Source organism: Eptesicus fuscus, chromosome 10 (assembly GCF_027574615.1).
Source record: "Eptesicus fuscus isolate TK198812 chromosome 10, DD_ASM_mEF_20220401, whole genome shotgun sequence".
Lineage (NCBI taxonomy): Eukaryota > Metazoa > Chordata > Mammalia > Chiroptera > Vespertilionidae > Eptesicus > Eptesicus fuscus.
In genome coordinates, this window is record NC_072482.1 from 42,836,230 (window position 1) to 42,846,366 (window position 10,137).

The following is a 10,137-nucleotide window of genomic DNA, read 5'->3' on the forward strand; positions in this document are numbered from 1 at the left end:
AAAGGCAAAGGAAATTAGCTTTCCTAGTTAATGTCATAGGACATGAAATATTTTTACTCTGATGGAATGAAGAATTGGAAGATTTTCGAAAAACTCTGTACAGAGTTAATTTAATCTTACTAGAAAGGGCTATAGAGCACAATATTGAAAGGCTGATTCTTTTTTCCCCTAATGAGGAAAAATGCCAAGATAAATGAGTGTTAACCCTGGAATTGGAAACAGATTGTTTTTGGAGAGTTCATAGGTTATTCCACATTCCAGAATGTTCTCTCTCTTCCTTCCTCCTCATCACTCAGAGTTCCTAAAGGTCCAGCCCCAGCCACACCTAGCTCATTGAGATGTCACAGAATCATCCAGCCCATATCCATCTCTTCTTCTCTAAACTCTTCCAGTTTCTCTAAGAGTTCATCACCCTCCCTTTGACCGAACGTTTTCATTTGTCTTTATTTTACTTCTCTAAGTCAGTAGGTTCATTGAATAAAGAAAGCAAAGCTATGTTTCTTCTCTGGTCCTCAGAATACTGTACACACACTAAGTGCTTGGTCAATACTCTTGCCGGGTTGAGAGACAACATCAAGTGGCAACATAGCACAGGTTTTGGAGCCAGCCTGATGCCAGCCCCTTCTCTTACTATCTGTGTAACGTGGGCAAGTTATTTACCCCTCTGCAGCACTCTCATTTGTTAAATGATAGTACCTGTGTCATAGTGCTGTTGAGAAGATAATAATAACGTAAGAAATGCACTTAATGCCTGGCATGTAGTAACTCTCAATACATGTTAGTTATTGTTATTATAAATCTAGGTTCTGATACAGATAGCCTGACCTTGGATAAATTATTGCACCTTTCTATGCCTCAGTTGTTTCTTCTGGAAAATAGGGATACTAGTAGTACCTGCTGCAGAGGGTTTTCCAATAATTAAAGGAAATGATGTATGTAAAGTACTTTTGAATAATGCACATAAAAAGAACTCAACAAATGTCGGCCATTGTTATTATCATTTTATTTATGCCAAAGCAATAGGATTGGAGGGGGGCGGGTGGTCTGAGCTCAGGGAAGAGAGTAAATATACTTAGATGGGGAAAAAGCAATCAAGATTTCTGGCATCAGGTAGAAATGATCTCCAACAATGTTCTCATATATTTTTAATAAGTCCTTTGCCAAGGAAGAAACATCAGTTTCTACAATAAATGAAAAACTGGCCCCATGTGGATAGTTCACTTCAGCAAAGTGGAAAAAGCTCAGTGATTTACTAGGCCCTCATCAGTAATCATTTGGATAAGACAAGGCTGAGAGTTATCACTGCAAATATATGGGAAGAAGCTTTGCTAAGTAAATTAATAGCATGGACAATAACATATCTAATTAAGTTTTAGAATAAATTTAGTTTCATTATTATAGAAATACCCATTCATGCATGGGAAATTAATATGCTAACTCTAAATTACCAATTTCTCAAGGTCTATTATTTTGAAATAGGTTTACAATCTAGTTTTAGGGACCATGCATCTTGAAAGTAATAAATTGTAATGTTTAAAAATTTAACAAACATATAAGCATTAGACATTATTTTTTAAAATTATGTTAATTTATTATATTAATTCAACATAGTAGCATTTTAGCACCAAGTGTCAAGTTCTTTCCAAATATTATTTAACTTAACCTAACAATATTCTTGCCAGTATATATTGCCAGGGTTGATAGAGGTTAAACAACTTTCTTTGGGTCACCCAGATCATGCAGTTGAGTTAAGATCAGAACTCAGGTCTGTCTATTCTAAAATTCATGTTCTCTTTCTATATCATGTTCCATTTAGAGAACATCCAAGTCAAAAATGTGCTGTGCACCAAGTATGTATTTGACCACCTCCTCACCCACTTCCTCTCTATATATAAAAGCCCAGTGACCGAACAGTGGAATGACCGGTCGCTATGATGCACACTGACCACCAGGGGGCAGATGCTCAACACAGGAGCTGCCCCCTGGTGGTCAGTGCGCTCCCACAGTGGGAGCACCACTTGGCTGTCTGGGATGAGCGGCTGTTCCCACAGTGGGAGCAGCTGCTAGCAGGCCCAGGGTGAGGCTGAGTCTCTGCACCTATCAAATACCTGAGACAATCCAGACTCTGACCTGACCCCACCAGCTGATGCAGGACTTCTAAGATGTGTTCTAGAAAGAGCTGGCATAGGCAGATGGCAAGAGGGGATGTGACTGTGGACCCGCCCAGGGAGGCTGTCCTAATGGCTGAGGGTCCTGGAGCATGGCTGCCCTGAACATCCCTGATGGTGTCACCGACCTGGCATCACACATCAAGGCCATTCACCGAGTGGCTTTGGGATGCAAAGCTCTCCACCAGCTTCCTCCAGGACACGGAACACGCCTTTACCCAAGACATTACCCTGAAATATCAGCTCAGACTAATTTCCTCATTCAGCAGCCGCTCAGAGGGCAGGTCCACAGCCACTCGGCTAACCGGGATAAGTGGTGCTCCCGCAGTGGGCCGATCCCCGCAGCCCATGGCCCCCACCAGTGCACAAATCCTGCTGCTTTGAAAAATTTAAATATATCCTCATAAGGCAATAATTTTCCTCTATATAATACAGCCAAAGAATAGACAGTCCATGCCCATAGCATAGATCTCAAAAATGTCATATTGATCAGAGAAGCCAGCACAAAAGCTCTAGAACAGGCAAAACTAGTGTATAGTAATATAAATCAGATCATTTTGCTGAGGGCAGTGCGAGTGGGGGCTATGGTGGGAAATAGATGTTTACAAAGGGGTATGAGAAAACTTTCTGGGGTGAAAAAAAGATCTGTATCTTAATTAGAGTTGTCATTACATAGGCAATACATTTTTCAAAACTCGTCAAATAGTACACTAAAATATATAAAATTTTGTAAGTTAAACAGTTTGATATTTAAAAATGAGATAGAGAAATTCCTAATATAGCAAATATGATAAATATTAATGGTCAATATTAGCAAAAAAAAGCTGTGCTATTTTAATATAAAAAAGTAGAGTTTAAGATAAGCATTATAAGGTATAAAGGAAGATATTATGTACTAGAAAATAAAAATAAATTGGTAATATAAAATACATAACATATATATACATATATGTACATATATATGTATTTAAGAGGCAGAAGTATGAAAATAAATTACTTGGTTAATAATATAGAGATTTGGAAGTTCAATACATCTCTCTTAGAATGTGATAGATCAAACAAATAAAGAAAATATATTTCATTATCAATAAGTTAAACAACTAATAAACAGAGAAACATATTCTTTTTGAGGAAAAAACATTCACAAAATTGTACTAGAAAATATGTAAAGCCTGAATAAATTATATAGTATTGAATTCATACAGACTATATTCTTTGACCTTCGGGCAATAAAATTAGAAATCAATAACAAAGGATCATTAAAATAATCCAGAAATTTAGAAAAAATACTACAACATAAATTTTATGTTATAAAGGATATTCAGAAAATATAGCTCTAGCCGGTTTGGCTCAGTGGATAGAACATCAGCCTGCGGACTGAAGGGTCCCAGGTTTGATTCTCTATCTCCCCCTCTTCCTTCCTCTCTGAAATCAATAAAGAAATATATTTTAAAAAAGAAAATATAAAATATGGAAAACTGAAAAACAAGAAAGCACTATATGTCAAACTTGTAAAAAAAACAGATAGAAAATTTAAACATTCAAATGCTTTTATCATAAAATAAAACTGAAAACAATAAATTCAAGTTTTTTGTAGAGTAAGGCACTCCCAAAAATGCTATCCTCCCTCCAAACAAACAGTAAAGAATAACATAAAAAGAAAATAGTAGTAATCAATGAAGTAAACAATAACAAAAGATTAATAAAACTAAAACTGGTTCTTACAAAAATCAATATGATAAACTTTTATATAAGACCAGCCATTACAATAAATAAGCTGTAAATAAATGCATAATAAAAATGAAAGATAACTATAAATAGACTCTTGAAATCACAAAAGAATATTATAAATGACTACATGCTCATAAATATGAAAGCTCAGAAAAAATTGGATACATTTCTACAAAAACTATAAAATGTCATAATTGGGACAAGGAGAAATTTTAACAATTGAATACATATACCAATAATCTCTACAGACACAAAGTGATTTTAAAAAATTATTTCCCCACCTACAAAAGAGCCAAACACAATTTGTTTAAAAGGTGAATTCTATTAAACATTTAAGAAACAGAAATTTTCTATTTTATTCAAGTTATTGCAAAAAAAAGGAAATCTGCCTGATTTACCTTATAAAATTAGTATAAAATGTATTCCAAAACTAACTATTCATTTTAAATTAAGAAGAGAAAATGTAAGCCAATTTTACTTGGGAAGTTAGGTGTAAGAATTCTAAAATAAATATTAGGTAACTAAGTCCAACAATACATTAAAAATAATTCTAAGAATTCAAGGTTTAACATGAGAAAATCTATCAAGATATTTGGCATATTACTGAAAAAAAAGAGAGGAAATCCCATGATTATTTTAATAGACAAATAAATATTTAATAAATCTCAGCAGATATTTATAGTTTATTAAAAAAAAACTCACAAAAATAGGAACTGAACAGAATGTTCTTAACATGACAAAGGCAATCTACCCAAAAATGTAGACCAAAAGTCCAAATGACATAATAGGAAAATTTTAGAAATATTATCATTAAAGTCAAGAATAAGAAAAGGATGCTTATTATTACTTACTATAAAACATGGAAACAAAAGAGATCCTCACAAATATAATGAGACAAGAAAAACTAATAGTAGGTATTTGTAGATATGCAGATATTAACTCTATATAGGACTCCAAATGAAATCAACAGGCATTAGAGTTCAATAATGTTGCCAGATATACTTTATTTTCCGGTGTATAAGACGACTGAGTGTATAGAAGATTTTCCTGGGTTAAAAAGTCATCTCATACACCAGAAAATATGGTAAGATCAATTTGCAAAAATATGCCTTATCAGCAATAAGCAACTGGAAAATACAATATGCAACAAAATTAATAAAATATCTAGGAAACTGAAAATGCTTTATTTATACTAAAATAAAAATTAACTCCATTGAAAGATATAAAAGAAATCTAGAAGTAAAGAAAAGATACCAGTATACCATGTTCATGGATGAGATGATTAAGCAGTCAGATCCATTCATTCTTTCTGATTTAATTTTTTTCAAATTTAAAGTCATTCTCATACACTGCTGGTGGGAATGAATATAAAATGGTGCAACCCTTTTTTCATCAATTTGGCAGTTTTAAGAAAGTTACCCATTAAGACCCAGCCATTCCACTTCTAGTTATTTAACCAAAAGAAATGAAAGTATCTGTCCATACAAAGACTGTATTTGTAAAAAACCAAAGACTTAAAACAACTCAAATGTCCTTCAACAGGTGTTTACTTTGCAACTGGTGGTATATCTGTACAAATGAATACTATCTAGCAATAAAAAGGAATGAATTACTGATATACACGGCAACAGAGAGAAACCCCAAAATAACTGCTAAGTGATAGAACCCATTAAAAAAAGAGCACATGTTTAACTTCTTTTGTATTTTTAAAAAGTCTAAAAAACACAAACTAACCAATCTTAATAGGAATCAGGTCAGTGATTGCCTGGAATTCGGAGGAGTAGCAGAAGCATTGGGAGAGAGCAATTATAATGGAGCACAAGAAAACTTTGGGGAATGATGGATACATTTATTATTTTGATTGAGGTGCTTGTTGTATACAACTCCTTATAAAAATGTCAAAAATTATCAAATGTACTTTAAGCATGTGTAGTTATTGTAAGTTAATTATATCTTAATAAAACTGTAAAATAAAAAATTATATTTAGTTTTTTTGTGGGAGAACTTGACAAAGTGATTCTAATATTCATGGAAAATTTTTGAGTAAAAAATATTATTATTACTAGATATTCAGACACCTTCTAAAGTCATGATAATAAATACAATATATTATTGGCACAAGAACAGATTAAAAGAAAAATGAAACAAAAGAACTCATAAATATATAATTCAACTTGCTGGATGATGTATGTAGCATCACAACAGTGGACTATTCAGTAGCTGCTTTTTGGAAACAAATCACTGAGGTAACAAATCACTGACAGACTGATAGAAAATACTTGATTCTTCTAAAACCAATTAGAATTTATTTGAAATATGTAAGAAACTCCTATGAATTATTAAAAAGGCAAGAAATTGTTTTAAGATGGCAGAGGAAGTATTCAATTAATGTTATAGAGTTTGCAAAGCATTTATCATATCAGCTATCTCATTTTAATCCTGAACACTTCACTGTGAGGTTATTATTATACCCATTTTTCTATTACTCATTTTCCACTAGATTGTAAATTCCAAGGGAGCCTGAACTTTGTCTTATGTCCCCAGAACCTAATAAAATTCCTGAAATATTGTGGGCACTTAGATTAAACACAAAATTTTAAATTAAGTCTTAAAATATTGTGACTTGATCACAAGAAGACCTTTTTATTTGACATATTTTAGTACAGAATGATATTATGGTCTAATGCCTGATATACAGAAAGTAAAGCCATCTCATTTATTCCATGGATAACCTACAATCAAACAACATATAGATAATGCTAGAGGATCTATTAATATTCTTTAATGAAATCACTTTTGGAATTTTACATGGAAAAGAATAATGTCTATTTAGAGACTTTTCCCCTCTCTTTAAAATATATTCAGAAGACATAGTTCACAGGCTTAACAAACAAAAGGCTATCATTTTTAACAGTGTTTTGAAAGTTTAGAGTATTATTGAAAACAAAAACTCTGGTGTTCCTTTAGGAGAGAATAAATAGAGAGAAAGTAGCAAAATCTGAAAGTAGAGGCTGAGTGAAGAAATGCCCTTAAGTAGTAATTGGGAAGTAAAGGGTCTTAGAACAAGCAGGGGAAATTGCTGGAGAAGTTTTAATTTTAAAGTTAAAAGCATCTTGTAAATAATCTCAGAATAATTTGCTTGTAGATAAGCCAAAGCTAGTACTTACTTTGTAAAATATCTTGAGAGGAAAAGGAGGAAACCATAATAAAGTTAGTGGTTATTGTACAGGTTGAGTAAGAGTTAACATACAATGCCTAAATATTATGTTTTTTAAATAATCTTGCTATAGACCTTCTCTGTGTTTATTTCACCTCTTAACAACATATATAATTTATAGAAACATATTAATGAGTAGTGCAGTTTTTCAAAAAAATAATAACCGGCCTCATTCATGTTTTTATTTCCCTTTTCAGATACTTCACCTAAAGCTAACCAAACTGCAGCGGCTTCCTTGTCCACCTGGTGGAAATGCCTGGAATTGCAGGAATAGTTTTCAGCGGAACAAACCTGTTCAACACATTGCTGAAGGAAGTTCATACATGCATTCAACAAACACTTACCAGGTACTAAAAAAGGTGAGATGTTAGAACACAAGATGAATTTCAGAGACCACAAAGTTTTAAAAGGCTTACAGGTACATTATACATATGTGTAGCAAAGGGTTTGAATGCAACTGTGAGGAGCCTAACACATAAAGCACTCAGTTATTCAATTCAAAGTGCTACAATCTGTTTGCTCTAGTTGCACATCTTTCAGCACTTTAATTAAAACCATATGTCTAACAACTGGATTCCAGTTTTTGTGAGATGGATTTTGCCCAATATATCTCTCACAAAGATCACCGTCCACTCCAGACTCTGTTGGGCCAGTTTGAGTACCTGTTGCAACCGATAGTGAAAGAAAGAAAGAAAGAAAGAAAGAAAGAAAGAAAGAAAGAAAGAAAGAAAGAAAGAAAGAAAGAAAGAAAGAAAGAAAGAAAGAAAGAAAGGAAGGAAGGAAGGAAGGAAGGAAGGAAGGAAGGAAGGAAGAAAGAAAGAAAGAAAGAAAGAAAGAAAGAAAGAAAGAAAGAAAGAAAGAAAGAGAAGAAAGAGAGAGAGAGAGAGAGAGAGAAAGAAAGGAAAAGAAAAATAATTATGTGTTCTGATGAGCAATTTAATACAGGATGAGCATTATTCATTTCTTTTTTTGGATATTGCTCAAGTTTACCACTCCTCGGGGGAGGAAAAACCTAAATTTGTTTTATTTTGCAACAACATAATCTAAAACACTCTAACCTGTGAACTAAAATGCCTCTTTTAAAACTTGTTGAAAACTATGACTTTGCTGACTAGTTCAGAACAGTTGCAAATGCATAGTCTATAATTTAGGGCCTGAGCAAATTAAAACTATTTCCTGGCCTGCCCAAGGCCACATAAGTTGCTGTAATAGGTTCTGGAGCCAGTTTGCAAGGGAACTAGTGGATGCATGAACACTTTTTAAAATGCACATTTCTTTTGTTTGTTTCTGTATCACTCAGGGATACAGAATGAGCCAAGAGCCCATTTTAGGATGGGCTGCATCTCTGGATTAGGATGCATCTCTGGATTAGGATCAAACACTTGATTCAGAGATGTTTTTCTCTCTTTGGACCAACTCTGGTCTTGAAATAGGAGGCACTGATGTGCATGTCCATGTGCAACCTGCTTTCTGACTAAAGTGATGAAATGGCCACATCAGAAATCCACTTTCCAAGCTGTCAATTTGAATAGCCTGAGGCAAAGTCATCCAGGAAGAACACAGCTACAAGATATAAATAAGATTTAGATCTATAACAATTCATTCAGGATTTTTTATTTATTTAAACATTTACTGAGCATATACCAGGTATAAGACATTTGGTCAGTTCTTGGAATAAAATAAAGATTAAAAATGCAGAAAGACAAATACCATGTGAATTCACTTATAAACTAAGTGAAAAAAATAAACTAAAACCAAAAAAAAAAAGATAAAAATTGCACTCAAAGAGCTTACTGTCCAGCAGCCAAAAGCCTACATTTCATTCTTACTGAGCTTATGAACACTGTCCTCAGATCCCTCAGAACTGCCGTCCTCAGAACTGCCGGCTAAAGCTCACTTTCTGGGCAATACTTTGCTTAACTTGCAAAGGGCACATACAAATTAAAGCCCTTAATGAGTGGTAGAATCTTGCTCAGGGGAAGAATTTCATTCATTCCACCCTATTTCCTGCCTATCTTGATAGAACAAGAATATAGGGGATGTGGTCATGGGAACAGTATTGACACTAGAGTATGGAACAGCATAGAGAAAACTCCTCTCAAGAAGGCACAAAGGGGAAAAAATGGCTTTGCTGGATTGTTCTCCACTCAGGGCAAAGTGATCCCACTTGGATAAACAAATCTTTGGGACACGCATGCTCTATGCTCTCAGTCCTCAGCAAACACTTTAATCCTGCAAACCACCTCCTGGGAGCTGAGCTAGGACCCCAGGTAAAAATGGGGCCCCACCCAATAGATGAGAAAAGTCAAGAGAAAAGAACTGAATGTAATGAAGTTAGAGAGGACGTGAAGTGGAGAAGAAGAAGGAAAGAAAAGGAAAAGGAGCTCAAGACAAAAGACAATTGAGAGAAAGCAGCTTGGACAAAAGGAAAGAATAATAAAGTATAAAACCGATTGCCTTATGTGCACTGTTGGGATATCCACATTCCGATCACTGCCCTGTGATTTATTCTTTTCGTAATATTGGTTTGCTGAGATATAGTCTAAACATAAATGAGCTCACCTTGGGCTTTGAAAAGTCACCAGAGAAATATCACCTCCTCTGTGAGATCTTCCCCAGCCTCCAAGGAAAAAACAAGATTCCCCTTGTGTTACTGTAGCACTGGACTCAGATCTGTTATAAGACAGAATTTTTCCTATTGTTCCATTGTTCCTATTGTCCCTATTGTAATTAGAGTCCATACCTAAGGGGGTGGGGGTGGGGAGTCTAAGTATCAAAAACTCTAAGGAATCACTAGGGACTGGAGGCTGACACCACACACCTTTCATAGTGAGAGACACCAAAACTGACCAAACACAGACACTGCCACCAGCACCACCACCACTCAGTGATTCTAAGGAAGATCTTGGGGAAAAGGAGAGGGGCCTTGTAATATCCTCAATATTCACGAAGAAAGAAGAGTGGAGGATGGAGGCCTCAGAGAATTACTCTTAAAATGTGACGATGCTCATAGAAAAAACA

At 34.5% G+C, this 10,137-nt stretch overlaps 1 long non-coding RNA gene across 1 annotated transcript in view; it reads right to left on the reverse strand.

The window, feature by feature from the left end:
* LOC114228130 (uncharacterized) overlaps positions 1-9,769 on the reverse strand; it is a 63,387-nt gene extending 53,618 nt beyond the window's left edge. Inside the window, exon 1 of the long non-coding RNA XR_003614307.2 lies at positions 9,679-9,769. This is a non-coding gene — a long non-coding RNA (uncharacterized LOC114228130). The remainder of the gene's footprint in view (positions 1-9,678) is intronic.
* Positions 9,770-10,137: the final 368 nt, after the last annotated feature.